A 16,136-nucleotide genomic window follows, 5' to 3' on the forward strand; every position below is an offset into this window, starting at 1 on the left:
CACTCTTTTACATAAATCACAGCAAGATCTTTTTTGACCCACCTCCTAGAGTAATGGAAATAAAAATAAAGAAATGGGACCTAATGAAACTTGAAAGCTTTTGCACAGCAAAGGAAACCATAAACAAGACGAAAAGACAACCCTCAGAATGGGAGAAAATACTTGCAAACGAAGCAACTGACAAAGTATTAATCTCCAAAATATATAAACAGCTCATGCAGCTCAATATTAAAAAAACAAACAACCCAATGAAGAAATGGGCAGAAGACCTAAATAGACCTTTCTCCAAAGAAGACATACAGTAGGCCAAGAGGCACATGAAAAGCTGCTCAACATCACTATTAGAGAAATGCAAATCAAAACTACAATGAGGTATCACCTCACACCAGTTAGAATGGGCATCATCACAACATCTACAAACAACAAATGCTGGAGAGGGTGTGGAGAAAAGGGAACCCTCTTGCACTGTTGGTGGGAATGTAAATTGATACAGCCATTATGGAGAACAGTATGGAGGTTACTTAAAAAACTAAAAATAGAACTACCATATGACCCAGCAATCCCACTCTTGAGCATATACCCAGAGAAAACCATAATTCAAAAAGACACATGCACCCCAATGTTCACTGCAGCACTATTTACAATAGCCAGGTCAAGGAAACAACCTAAATGACCATCAACAGACAAATGGATAAAGATGTGGTACATATATACAATGGAATATTACTCAGCCATAAAAAGAATGAAATTGGGTCATTTGTAGATAGGTGGATGGACCTAGAGACTGTCATACAGAGTGAAATAAGTCAGAAAGAGAAAAACAAATATCGTATATTAACGCATATATGTGGAATCTAGAAAAATGTTACAGATGAACCGGTTCGCAAGGCAGAAATGGAGACACAGATGTAGAGAACAAACGTATGGATACCAACAGGGGAAAGCAGGGGTGGTGGGGTGGTTCTGGTGGGATGAATTAGGAGATTGGGATTGACATATATACACTAATATGTATAAAACTGATAACTAATAAGATAATAAAAAAATAAAATTAAATTAAAAAAATAGAAATAGAGCTGAAAATTTAGATGAAATTTAGATTTATGGACAATGTTTAGCACACCTTTAATTGTAGGTTTTTTAAAAGTTGAAGAAATTTATATAACCTACACAAATGGAGAAAGACAAACCTCTTCCTTTAAACTGTGTAAATGTAAGTGTTCTTGGTCCCACTGTCACTCATTCTTCGCTTCAGTCTGTTAAGTAGCCTGCAGCTTTTCTGAGAATGAGCTACTGGAAAATCACAAAGAAGATTATATAAAAGTTAAAATTGGATGACATTTTAATTTGAAAATGCCCAAACTATCAGCCTAATTTCAACTCTATCATTATGATTCTCTTTTTGTTCACTTAGGCACAGACAGCACCTGGTCCTGCTGCTCTCCAACAGGGATTCATTTACAGTGAGTACTACAAATCTTTACTCAATCAAATCAACCTTTGTTTTACAGTGACCATATTTTAAAATGCAGGTTGACATGATTTTGGGCATTTGAATATTTATATACTTGTTTAACCTTTATTTTCTTCTCAAAGTTCAAGGAAAAGGAAGCAAATAAAAGAGTTCAAGGGCTTGAGTAGGGCTGAAGTGCGTGAGGCTAATATATATACATTTGATATATCACCGGTGTGGCTGGTTTATGGGCAGATTATTAATATTGCTTGTTGTTTTATGTGTGCTCTTACACATTGGATTTAATATTGATAACTACAATTCTGGGATTAAAGTTTCTCCTCAGTTCTGTAAAAAGGAGCAGCAGAGAATACTGTGTATTTAGTTGGAAAATCTTAAAAATAACCAAGGACACTTTCAACAATGAGGAAGGAGAAATTTTTTTTAAAAGTGAAAAAGCTTCAAAATAACTGAAAAGTACAGAAAATAATGACACCCACCACAGAGATTTAACATTCCCCACCTAGATTTAACAGATATTAAAAAATAAATCCTTATAGACACAGCCAATAACTATCTCTTATCCCTTCTCTTGTCTCCTCTTCCCACGTTTTCCAGTTTTTTCAACTTTCAGTATTCTAAAGTTGGTGTGTATCATTTCCATAGTGTTTTCTTGCCTTTTTAAACATGTGTGTATCCATAAAAATGTTTTTTTTAATATTTTAAAAGTTTACAAAATTGTATATTCTTCTTAATAAATTGGGAAGAGCCATTAATTAAGATGTTTTTGTAAATAGAATCAAAGGCAGATATATATATAGATATAGATATATGGCAAAAGTCAAATATTTTCCAAATTCATGTATTTTTCAATTGTTCACACATTTTATTCTAATATGTAAAATTGACATGTTCCTCAATTGGTGGGCAATCAGGTTGTTTCCCTAGATTTTTTTTTTAATAAATTTATTTATGTATTTATCTTTGGCTGCGTTGGGTCTTCGTTGCTGCGTGTGGGCTTTCTCTGGTTGTGGCGAGTGGTGGGCTCTACTCTTCACTGTGGTGCGCGGGCTTCTCATTGCAGTGGCTTCTCTTGTGGCGGAGCACAGGCTCTAGGCATGTGGGCGTCAGTAGCTGCAGCATGCGCGGGCTCAGTAGTTGTGGCGCATGGGCTTAGTTGCTCCGCGGCATGTGGGATCTTCCCCGACCAGGGATTGAACCTGTGTCCCCTGCATTGGCAGGCGGATTCTTAACCACTGTGCCACCAGGGAAGACCTTCAGTAGATTTTTAAACCATGTGCATTTTACAAATAATTTTTTTAATGATAAAATTGCTTTTAAAAAGAAATCTAGGCCTATGCTCTAGAGCCCGCGAGCCACAACTACTGAAGCCCGTGCGCCTAGAGCCCGTGCTCCGCAACAAGAGAATCCACGGCAATGAGAAGCCCGTGCACCACAATGAAGAGTAGCCCCCTCTCACTGCAGCTAGAGAAATCCCGCGCACAGCAATGAAGACCCAAAGCAGCCAAAAATAAAATAAATAAAATACATAAATTGAAAAAAAACTACTGAAAGGCTTATAGGACTGAATACAATATACCTTTGGCCCATTATTCCTCACTCCGGTCTTGTTCCATGGGCAACTGCTTTCAACAGTTTTAGCTGCCTTTTCTAGTTTTCATATTTAAAATACTTGGTGTGTGTTTTGGTAATTCTTTTTAATCATTAAGAAAAGACACAGTAGAAGATGTATCTCTTTTTTCTAATAGAAATACATTCAGACATAAACTTTTTGTTGTCAAAGATATCTCAAAGAGTGTGTGCTAAGAAGGTCAAGATTAAAGGTTTGATGTATATGTTGGCCAGTTATTCTCTGTGTGGTCCATGACTGTAGATTACAACCCTAACTTTTGTCATGACAGCTTTTCACATGTGTATTCTTTCGGTTTGAAACTTCTCAGAAAATAGGGAAGCAAGGAAAAAACCAGAAGTCTGTTGTAAAATTGCTGACAGTGGTAGAAATATAGGACTTAGGAGCTGAAATAATGACCTGTCTATAAAAAGTGTAACACGCTATTGAGGAGTTCTCTAACAGCTCTAGAAACAAAATTCTTAGCAAAGGACCATACCCACTGTACGGACAGTGGCCTTATCACTGGAGTTTGCAAAGAATTGCTCACTCTATTAGGATGGCTTGTTTTACTTTGTTTTGTTATTTAAATTTTGGAGCAAGGAGAAATAAAAAGTGGTTCAAGATCTCTTGGCTATTTTATTTAAGAAAAAGTCATGGAAGACTTTTTGAATTGGAGGACGTTTGCATTATTGATCTTACATTGTAAAATATTTCCAAGACTGTTATTTAAAAGTGGTAGTGAGTAGAAAAATTTATAAAGACTAAGGGTTAACAATTAAAAAAAGTAAAAGGTAGGAAAGAAGATAATTTTTTTTTAATGGTAAGAGAATAATTTGTTATCGGTCATTTGTTTCCCTCAGAACCATGCCCAGATATAGCCCTATGTTTTTCTAAAATATTATTTTATTGTGGTAAGGACAAAAAACATGAGATCTACCCTCTTAAATTTTTAAGTGTATAATACGTTATTGTTGACTGTAGGTACAGTGTTGTACTGCAGACCCCCTTGAGCTTATTCATTTTGCTAAACTAAAACTTTATGCTTATTGATTAGTAATTCGCCATTTCACATTCCTCCCACCCCTGGATTTTACTCTTTGATTCTATGAAGTTGACTATTTTAGATACTTCATGTAAATGGAGTCATACTACGTTTGTCTTTCTGTGACTGGCTTATTATTTCACTTAGCATAATGTCCTCAAGATTCATCCATGTTGTAACATATTGCAGAATTTCCTTCTTTTTAAAAGTCCGAATAGTATTTCACTGTATGTATGTACTACATTTTCTTTATTCATTCATGGCGGGGAATAATCTTAAGAGAAATAGCAAGACATGCTAAAGATTGACTTATCTGTTGAATTTTCTTAGATCAGCACTGTCCAATAGAAATTTCTGTCATGTTGGAAAATGTACTGCGTATGCTCTTCCCCAAATGGTAGCCACTAGCCACACGAAATGTGGCTATTGCAACTGAGAAACTAAATTTTAACTTTATTTAATTTTAATTAATTCAAATTTAAGTTTAAATTGCCAGGTGTGGCTAATGGCTACAGTATTGAACAGTGACGTTCTAGAGAAAGTATCACATAGACAGAGGTATGACATCTTCTCTTTTCTTTTCTTTTTATTATTTTGTTAAGTGGCAGAGTGACATTCAAACCCACTCTGGCTCTAGAACTCTTTTTTTTAAATTAATTTGTTTATTTTTGGCTGCCTTAGGTCTTCCTTGCTGTGTGGGGGCTTTCTCTAGTTGCGGTGAGCAGGGGCTACTCTTCTTTGCAGTGCACGGGCTTCTCATCGCGGTGGCTTCTTTTGTTGTGGAGCAGGGCTCTAGGCGCATGGGCTTCAGTAGTTGTGGCACGAGGGCTCAGTAGTTGTGGCTCGCGGGCTCTAGAGTGCAGGCTCAGTAGTTGTGGCACACGGGCTTAGTTGCTCCGTGGCATGTGGGATCTTCCCGGACCAGGGATGGAATCCATGTCCCCTGCATTGGCAGGCGGATTCTTAACCACTGAGCCACCAGGGAAGTCCCCTCTTTTATTTTAAATGTAATTGTGCTTTTTGATCTTTAATGTGTTTGAGAAAACATGAATATAGCTAGCATTCCGATTGTGAAAGTAGAAAGGAGAGAAAAGTTATAAAAGGAATGTTTTAAAAAACTGATCTATGCATTGTTTGAGAACTACTTAATATAAAACATGCTGCTGGTTTAATACCATTAAATTACATATATATGTGCATATAAAATATGATAAAAATAAAAATTTAACATATTCACACTAAGCTACATAATATAAAGCTACCTAATATATATACTGCTAATTTAATACCATTAAATTGTGTGTTTATGTACTTATGTTATAGATATATGATATATATTATATCTGACAAAAAACATATGTACTAAAATCAACTCTAGAAGATGTGGGTATCATAATATTAATGAAAATTAAGGGTAATTTGAAATTTTGGTGGTCTTATGCACATTTATGCTATCTACCAATAAAGAAGAATTCAGAGTAATTAAGATAGAGGAAAAAACAAGGGAGAGTGACGGAGGGAAAGACCCATTAAAACAACTTGGGTCTCTTGCAAGACAGGATACTGCTTGATAAAGTGTGAAGAGAGGATAGAAGAAGGAACGAAACAATTCTTGAAATCTGTCCTTTTAAGTATTTCGAGTTAGGATGAACCAGAATTGATAGAGGCCTGCTTTCACTAATGAGAATTTAATTGTTTTGTGCAATGTTCCAATAATGAAAATACATTAATTGACAATTGATATTCTTATAAAGTAAGACTAAAAGGATTGAGATAGAATTTTCTACAAGGTAAATGATGAACATTGGAGTCAAATGGACATGGGTACAAACTCCGAGCCAGCTCTGTTGCTTAGTTGCTGTGTGATTTTGGATGAGTGACCTAACCTTTCTGACACTCAGTTTCCTTTATCTGTGAATTGGAGAGAATAAAAACAATCACTTCAAAGGTTTTTAGAGATGATGAAATGAGACAATGAATGTCAAGCAGTATATTAAAAGTTTAATACATAGAATAAGCCTTCAAATTGTAGTTAATATTAACTATTGATGAAAATGTTAAAAGAAATATAAATTAGAAGAAACAGAGCATTGCAAATTCCATGTGGTGCATTTCAAGTATGGTGATGAAAATATAACTTAGCAAATACTTTTGAAAAAGAGATACTATCCAAATACAGATGAATGGAGGTATGGAAAATTCCTGAGGGAAAAGTGTGAAATTTATGAATTTGAAGTAAGGAGGTTATTAGAGAAGATGTGAAAATTTTATTATAATTTAAAATCTCAGGAGGAAGGTTATGGAAATGGAGAAAGTGGTGCTTTAGAAAAAGAAGATTTATGGAGTGGGAAGGAAGCCTGAGTTGATAGGAAGTAGAAATGGAGAAAGTGCTTGGTTGTAGAATGCACACATGCTTTTAGGCTTTCTGGGAACAAGGCAAGGAAAATAATCCATCATGATCACTGAGGTCCTACATACAAAAGGGATAAACTCCGTAAAAGACCTATCTGAAGGCTTTTTTCATACACTATAATATCCCAGTGATGAAAGAAGAAATTTTTAAGAAGTGGCAGGAAATCAGAAATCGATAAGACACATGTGTGCTTTATATCTACTATATAAAGCGCTTTCTCCTAATTCATCTCCATAGTGTTCTCTTAAATCTCTTCTTGTTTGATTTCTAATAGGAAAACTCTACACTTGCAGCTCCTTTTTCTTACGTGTGTTTATTTCTCAGAATCTTGTATTTTGGTTTTTGTGTGTTGAAGTTATCTTGGTCAACAGATTTAATGGAATTTTCTCATTCTTCCTGATTTCTATGCAGCATGTGACATTGATGATCATTTCTTTCTTCTTGAGATTCTTTTCAGACTCCTCCTAGTTCTCTGATTAGTCCTTTCTGATCTCATTATTTTCTTTTTTTCTGGCCTTCCAAGTATGTCTTCTCTTTGTTTCTGCTGTTAGGTCTCTTGTTTTTACATCCCCACTGTGACCATCTGATCCTCTTCCATGCCTTCAACCTTAATTTCTGTTCAGATTTCTCAAACGTCTATATAACTGGGCCTAAGTTTTCTCCAGAGCGTTAGTCCTACATTCCTAGTAATGTTTACCGCGTATCTGCATCTGGGTATCCTGACAGCAACTCAGACTTAACATTACTGAAACTAACTTATCAATTTCCAGGTCTTGGTTGTGCACCTCTATCTGAAGTTGCACCATTATTTTCTAAATCAGGCAGACAAGAAACTTCTGCCATCTTTGATTGTTCCATCTCTCTTGCCTGTTATATACAACCAGTTGCCATGCCTTGTAACTTTGTGGAGTTTTGCTATGCAGCGGTCTGTGAAGTAGTGTGAATGACCACTGAATGGAATTACTATATATTGAACCAAATGTAACAAATAGTGATTAGAAGGTCCATTAGAACCCTAGGCATTCCCTGATAGTAGGTCAGTCATGTGAGGGAATGAGTGTTGGAAATAAAGCCTGGCTGGACCATTAAAGTAGGAAGTTATGGAAGATGGAGAGAGCAAAGGGCCATGGGCCCAGGAAACTAGGCATTCACATAATCTCCAACCTCTTGACAAATGCGGTGCTTGAGCCATGCCTCTCACAACATGTTCCTCTGCAAAGCTTTGTTAGAGTTCTGTGAATAGCAATGTCTGTGTAAACATCTCTGAATATCCTAACAGACTCTCAGCACTATCTGGATATGAATAGGACAAGAGAAAAACATTTAGTTAAAAATTACAGATATGATTTCTTTAATTTTCTTTTTTTTCCCACTATAGAACATTTGAAAGGAAGTGATTTGAAGAGCAAGCTGGGCCTTTGTGATTGGCCCAAATAAAGTATAGTGTAGTGTTGTATTTTGTCACCTTCCTGCTTTTAATAAATAGAGGCTACATTTTGTCAGCTGTTTTCCTAAACCACACTTCCTGGAATCTCAGGGTTACATTTTGGTCATTTGTTTTTTTTTGAACTCCCTTCCCTTCTCCAATGGGTTGATAACAATATAGCAATGCCCATTTACGCAGTATCTTTTTTTTTTTAAGTAAAGCAAATGGATCTTTGCATCTTGCCTTACTGACAAGTTTGCAAATTACCAATCTTTGCTCTTTTTTCTCCCTCCCAGTTTTTCATGGTGGTAATTAAGGACTGTAAATTTCACTTTATCATTTGTGTTAGGAATAGTAGCATAAATCATAGTAATAGCGCCGTTCATTTCAGTAATGCCAGCCTGCCTGCAAATCACTTGTAAATTTGTTCCATGGATGTACCTCTATCAAATTAATCAAAAAACCACCTGCATACACTTCCTGAGCTTATTTCGAAGGCTTAGTAACAGTGAGGAAGAAAGACCATTGCTGACCTTTCCATTTTTATTTATTTGTGAGCTCTGAATGGCTCGTGCATACGTTTTCATTTTGAACCCTGGCTAACATCTAACTGAGCTTTTTATGTAATGCTTTTTTTTTTTAAACACAGGTTGGGATTTGTGCCCCAAATAATATACCTGCCAGATCGTCCTACTGTGGTTCATACGTAATAATAATAATGTTTGATTGGACATAAAATTGTATTCCACTTAAGAATTTGTGAGAAGTAATACTTTTCTGCTGAAAAAGGATTTTTCAAGTGAGCATAATTGTTTTCCACGTTGGGAAGTTAGGCAACATTCACTTATGCTTGTCCCCTGTACCCAAGAAGGTGATACCAATGTGTTATTCTGAATATGGAGGAAAAAAGAGAATCTTTCCTTATGTGTTTTCCTTCTGTTCCTGCTTATGCTTTCTGGACAATAGCTAAGACCGCTCCAGTTCAGGTGAGGCTGGCTCCAGTGCACTGTTTATATAACATGTTGAGTTCTATCCTGGATATAGTGTCTTCTTTGGGGGAACTTCCTGATGTACAATATTCATGTCCAGCTTACTTCTTACTTATTGATCCTGCCCTAAGAGGAGAAAGGGGAATTTAAATTTAGTAATGGCTTACTGTTAGTCTTACCCTGAATCAAACATTCTTAGAGGAAGAAACACAGGTTATTTATTTTAATTTTACATTTGGAATTATGAAGATGAGACAAAATCCAGTTCTAGAGCTCAGATAATAAAAATACAATAATAAACATGATATACAACTTTATATTTTTATGTATACTTTCCTTCGATTTCTGTTTCTGATATATAAACTTGGTTTTGAGAAGTTATTACCTGTATGTGGACTCAGTATTTCAGTGAGTTTTCATTGTAGAGTCTTTAAGGTTAGCATAAGAAATCAGACATAAGTATAGGGGTCTTAACTTTCATAAACAGCTTGCTTTTGCATCCAATTAAAAAGATAATGACAAGTTTCCTTTAAATTCTTAGTAGTTATAGTATTTAGTTTTAGTCTCGGTATATTTTCCACCCCAGTCTCTACTGTTTAATAGTCTATATTGAAGACTTCACACTTGCGAAGTTGGAATAGTCTTTTAAGCAAATCCACTCACTGTTTTTTCTCTTCTCCCTGGATGAACGTGTAATTGGCAATAATTTACTTCAAAGAATCTGTTTTATTAAAAAAAGAAGAGACAAAAGCAGCAGATGGCCTTGAATCTTGCTATTCTCTAAAGAAATTAAAGAAATAAAGAAATAAATATTTTATTTCTATGTAGCAAAATCAGAAAGCCCAGAGTGAGTTTGATATATTTTGAAATACTGTTAAATAATTCTTTCAGTAACCATTTTATAATTTAGTTCTAGGTATATATGCAATAATTCTCGTGGAGAAAAAGCTTTGGAAAGCAATGGATTAAAATATCAGGAAATTAAGTAGAGGTTTTAAAGAGTGACAGTTCTGATTATTATGGACTCTTTCATGTGTGTGGAAGAAGCTAGTCTTGAAAACATCTGAAAGCATACCCACAAAATAAATATTTGTTATCTGTAGATCTATACATTAAAAATATATTTGTAAATGTGTTTATAAATATGTATAAGATTAAAGCATTTTTTCATTGTCGAGTGTTGCAGTAATCCACTTTACCTAATATGAGAGAGAATAAATTAAAATTAATTTAGCCACAGGGAATCTTTTTAGCCTGTTGGATTTACTCTACTTATGAGACTGTAAAATATTATAGTGTTACTTCTTAAAGATAAAAGCAATAAAATTAAATCTTGAAAGCCATCACATTTCATTTAACAATAAACCAGTGATTAACTGATAAGTTCTCAAAGATGGTGGAATAATGATCTTTCCTTCTACTCCTTTCACCTCTCTTCTCTTCGAAAATAAATCTTTTCCAGACTGTCAACAAGCATGAGAAATTTCTAGCTAAAGATCTTTCTCTCTTGAAGACACTGAAAAGAGGGGCTTAGAGTGAAAAGTGCCATAACTACAATAGTAAGCGCCTTCCACCAAGAATAAATAAAAATTGCAAAGCCTGACAGTGAAGAGTACAGAGAGGAATTCAAGTGACTAAACCTCAAATAAAGGATTATCCTTGTTTGTGAGGAATCTATTCCAGTAAGAAATCGATCTAGGAACCTCTGCATACAAAAGCAGCTGGGCAGTTTTTTGAGCTATGGGGAAACTGCCACTGAGACCAGTAATCCTAACTGGGCAGTGACCTGCCAACAGGTCTTCAGGCCCCAGCAATAGACATATGCCTTTGCCTTTTTCTGTACAGTTATTAGGCCCTGAGTCTGTTTATTTAAAGAGCAGCTGTTCTAAATCAATGACACTCACACTGTCATTAAAATAAATCTGGTACTATATTTTTTACAGCTCTATTAACTTTACCATTTAACTTTCTACTTTGTAAAAGGGGAAAAATGAAAACTGAGAACTGTGAGTATATTGTTTGTTAAGTAGATGCCAACCGGATTAAAATCCCATCAACAGTTGTAGTGGTAACTGAGACAAAGTGACAGATTTAACACTGCTGTCTATTTATGTGTCAAATAGAGTTAAATGTTTTGCTGAATTCTTAAAATGGTTTGGCTCTGTAGTATCTAGCATAATCAACACTGAAAATTGGAGCACAATTTTGTCTGAATATGTGGAAAAAGGTATGTGCACTTGAGGATCAAGAAAATTGCTACTGAAAGTGGTACGTTAAAAAATGGGTTTGATTAATGAAAACAAAGTTAGTTATTTGAATATATTTGTTAGGCAGAAATGAATTCATTCATTCATTCTTTCATTCATTCATTTACCAGACTTTCACTGAGTACCTTTTATGGGCCTGGCTCCGTGTTAGGGGCAGAGGATACAAAGTCAAATAACATGTAGTCTCTGCTCTCTTGGAGCTTTTGCTCCAGTGACATGTATCCACTTTTTCAAAATGTTTTGTTAATTTAGTTTATATTGATTGGATTTCTTAAAAACAAGTTTTCTCCAAATTTTTTTTGGTATATGTTTTCTTTATATCTACTTTAAATATCTCTGCTTCTGTTTTGGAATAAAAAAAATAAAAAGCAGAGCAAAACAAAACAACAAACAACACCAAGCCATGCTACTACACTGGGAGTCTACAAAATAAGAAAACCCCCTTAGCTCCGAAAGGAAGAAAAAAATTTTTTCTTCTATGCTAAAGACTATACCTTTTCTTTGAGGATAGTTCTTTAGGTTAGAAGTTCATTGATACACGAGTGCCACCTGCAAAATCTGCTACAATATTAATAAACTAATACATTTCACATTTTTAGCTGTAGGTATACAATTTTATGGGGCATTATTATACAGGTTTAAATAAGAAGAATTTGGTCTTTATGTGAGAGCCATTGCAATCCATCCCAAATAGTAAATATTACTGTTTGAAGAAAGAAAATAGGCTATTAAACTGCGTTGAAGTCATCAATGTCAACTTTCAACTTTTCTGGCTCAGGTTTACCTGTATTTAGTATTATGAGTTCTACTCTGATTGAACACCCTTGACATTATGTATGGGGCTTCATAAATATGGGGATTCACCGGCTGATTCATTTATTCAACAAATATTTTGTGAGCATTTACCACGTACAGGGTGTTGTTCATGTGGCTGGGGTTATATGTGTGAACAAGACCGTCAGAGCTCCTTCCTTCAAGGACCTCACATTCCAGGGGAAGTCTTGACTAGCAAAGAGTTCAGGTGGGGAAAATCCTAATGATTCTGTCCCACAGAATGAACCATCTATCTTCAGGGAATGAAACACTGCAGTGTGGGACTTAATAGCTCATACATTATTCTTTTAACTGATACTTAGTGTGCACCTACTGTGTGCAAGGCACTGTTCTAGGCATTGGATCTTCTCTTAATATTCAGATTTAGGAGATCTTGAATGGCTCCTAGGAATTTGTATTTTTCTAAGTACCTTACAATCACACAATTTTTTTTAAATGACCACTTTAATCAATTCCTTTCAAATATAAATGATCTTAGCTAGGTTTATAATAAGAACTATGTGACAGAAAATTCACAGTGGGAAGCAACAGCTAGTACACTATGATGATGCCTTCTATTATGTGTTGCTAATAGATAGAAGACTATTGTAATCTTTTTTTTTTTGGCCACGCTACGCGGCTTGTGAGATCTTAGTTCCCTGACCAGGGATCAAACCTTGGCAGCTGAAGCACAGAGTCCTAACCACTGGACCACCAGGAAATTCTCTGTTGTAATCTTAATCAGACAAAGTTGATGGCCAAGATGGTGTTTCAGGAAGAATGTTGAAGAGCTTCACTTATTTTCTTGCTGGAATGAAAATCTATCCTAGTTACAAAGAAACTGTGCAGGAATGCCTCAGTTAGAGCCAAAGCTTTTCTCAAACAAGCGTCTCTGGTTCTACTCAAATGCTTAAACAAGCCCTTCTTTGACATTGTAGAAATAGTCACCATAAACCTTGAAGAGATTGGCCTGCAATATTTTTGAGGACCAGATTTTAATGTGGCTCCTGAATCAGGTTTAAATTTTTCCAATTAAAAGAAATAATAAACCATGAGCAATTCAGCAGGAAAAACAAGTAGGGTTTGAGAGGGTAGGTGGCAGGCTGATGATGCTGCAGTTGGGGAATCAAGGGAGCTCTCCTTTGTGGTAACACGTAAATGGCACATTGGTTCCCTCTTGCAGCTACTATATGGAATCTTTTGCTTCACCACTTAGAGCGAAATTTAAAGAATTTAGCAGCAGAATATCCAAATGTTGGGAGGTAGAGGAAGGGAAGGTGTGGGGGTGGGCGAAGAGCACAGAAATAGCTACCTCAATCTATGACAAGCGCGTTTACAATTTTTCTTAGGATCTTACCTGTTGCCTAATATAACAGGAAGGTCACTTGACAGAGTCACTTTGAGAAGCAAGAAAGATGATACTGTGAATAATTAAGGGTGTTAAATCAACCACGGTTATACAGTTCCCTGTGAATATACTCATTTATTCATATACTACTTGGCCTAATGCTCATTAGTCATTCCACAAATGTTAAGTGTGCTAGACAATGGGAACATGTTGGTGTACAAGGTGGGCATCCTCTTTGACCTCTTAGAATTGTATTCTTCTCAAGCAGAAGGGAATAGCAGATGGTAAGTAAAAAGGTTATTCCGCTGGATAATGATTTACTGCTATAGTCTGTGTTCTAAACATAGATCAGTTTTTCTGCAGTGCTTTCAGCAAATCAAAAACGGCATCCTGTTATTCTCTTGGTAAATGGTAAAGGGATTTAAGATGATTGCCTTAGGTGTCTGCTGTTACTCAAGAGTCTCTTTTATGAATGTAGCTAGAGTATCAGCTCTGTGAGGGTGAGGACTTTGTTTTGTTGACCCAATATGCCCAGTTCCTTGAAAAGTGTCTGTCACATGGCAGGCATTTAATAAATACTCATTGAATGACAGTCCAGAGCTTGATAAAGTCAAGAATTGATTTAAGTTTCTTGATATAGAAGCAAGTGGAATGAGGAGAAGATAATGGTGCTCTATTTAGATCCTAACATTTGTTGAAGCTCAGTGGGCTCAGATCTTTATACAAATATCTTTTTTCGAAAATGGCTTTTGGAAAAATGGCATCCTTATGATACACTTATCATGTTAAAATGAATCAAGAAATAATAGTCCTAATGGAGAACTCTTAGGAATTTCTGTTTTGAAAGTAGGTCAAGCAAGTTACTCAAGTTCGTCCTGGCAGCAGAATAGTATATTGTATTCCATTAATTTGACAATGGACCCTTTATTTTTATAGTGCTCTTAAAAAAGAAAAAATTCTAAAAAGGAGACAACTATTGGCAGCTCTATGGAGTTACAGTAGAGCTAGTTCCAGAGCATCCCTGGATAAAATTCCTCACATACTTTCTTCTCTAGATGCAGAATAGACTGTCAAGGGAAATGACCATGATCAGCGGAATATGTTTATCAGACACCATAGATTTTGACTAATGGGTCTCTTCATAGAAGTTGTCAGTTGTCCTGTGGACAACATTGTTACAGCAGTTCTCCGAACAGTTTTTTAAAATTGAGTTGTCTCAGTCTCTGAGGGAGTGGAGTTGGAAGAGCAGAGAAGGTAATTTGGCTCTTGACCAGCACTGTTTTTCCAAATGGGTAATTTTTAGAATGGGATTGTCAGTGATTCTGGCCAACTTCAGTTAATATTAGATTCTTCATTAGGGTTGACAGGATCTGTCTGGGAACGGGGAAAGAAGTCTACGGGGAGATAATCTAAGTGAAAAAGGAATCCAGTATTCTCTATCTGGGACATGGATTGTTTCCAAAACCTATCCCTTTTATGCCTTATATGAATAAGCATTAATGAGATGAACCATTTAAAAAGGGAAAAATTGATGTCAGCAAAAAATTTCTAAAAACTTACAAAACTGATAAAATAGTTGTTGATGAATGAGGAGTGAATGTGACCAATATAATAAATATGATCAGCTTCTGAAATGGTGGCAAAGAATGAAATAATTAACTCGAGCAGGTAGGGGCATATGAAGTCCATTAGAAATTGTCTCTGTGATTCAGGTCAGGTTCCTTGGGCTAGGGTGGCTGCTTAGCAGGTCTCCATGGTCTGGGTTTGCCTGCCAGGGATCAGCATAGATATTAACAACTACAATAAAGTTAGGGCTAATGAGCGAACAAAGCTGTTTCACTTGCTTTTCCTTAGAGCTCCAAGCATGAAGAACCAATGTTTAGGTCAGCAGTATCATTATGCCCTTATAAAAATTAGCTCTTTGTACAAATTGAATCTGACATTTTATATGTTTTATAGAAGACCATAAATACTTTCAACGCTTTATAAATAATAAAACTGTGAATGGGGTGAATACTCAATGGCATTACTAATAGGTCTTCAACTTAGGAACCATGACTGACAAGCTTGCCTTACAAAGCAATTATATCATTTTTGTCTAATTTAAACTTTGGTTCTATTTGTTTAATGCATTAAATCTGCCAATTGAAAATTATTGCTGTTTTGATTATTTCCTCCTAACTATGAAAGTAAGAGCCAAGTTCACAATTTAAAGTCAACACTACCTGGAACCGGTGGAGTGGAATTATATTTCTTCCTTGGGAATATTTTCCACCTGGTATTGATAAAATGAATTCGTATGCAATTCATGGATCAGGGATTAGAAGAATTTATGAAGCCCTCTATTCAACGCCACATGAAGAGACAGAGGATGGACAAGGCCTAACTTGTAAGTATGCAAATAATTTGATTATATTGACTTTCAGGTTTTACCTACAATGAGTTGTGAGAGGGAGATAAGAGCTTTAACAACAACTCCTTACGTTTTTTTATATCCCAGAAAGATTTTCATTGCATTTCCGGTAATTAGAATAAGTAGCTCTATTCACAAATAGTGAGATTTTTACCAAATTTATTTTAAAATATTTTCTGGTTTATACTTTAAGAGATAATTGGAACTGAAAATGCCAAGGAACAATTGTAAATTATTTAAGCTTTCTAAAATGTAGAATTAAATCTACCAAGTAACCTTTCTTGTGTATTTCTCAGCCCTCCATAACTCCAACCCAAAATCCAAACATGGTTCTTTTTG

The 16,136-nt window shown here is 35.6% G+C and overlaps 1 protein-coding gene across 6 annotated transcripts in view; it reads left to right on the forward strand.

Moving 5' to 3' along the window:
- The window catches only part of LOC309627645 (UPF0462 protein C4orf33), a 94,037-nt gene that overhangs the window by 71,637 nt on the left and 6,264 nt on the right, over positions 1-16,136 (forward strand). For 4 of the 6 annotated variants that reach the window (XR_014243884.1, XR_014243887.1, XR_014243888.1 and 1 more), the window contains one exon: positions 1,415-15,773. The gene's annotated coding sequence lies outside the window, so the exon portion shown is untranslated. The remainder of the gene's footprint in view (positions 1-1,414; positions 15,774-16,136) is intronic. The other 2 variants (XR_014243885.1, XR_014243886.1) reach the window with 2 other exon arrangements.

The sequence above is a fragment of the Balaenoptera borealis genome (assembly GCF_965194805.1).
Source record: "Balaenoptera borealis genome assembly, chromosome: 4".
Taxonomy (NCBI): Eukaryota; Metazoa; Chordata; class Mammalia; order Artiodactyla; family Balaenopteridae; genus Balaenoptera; species Balaenoptera borealis.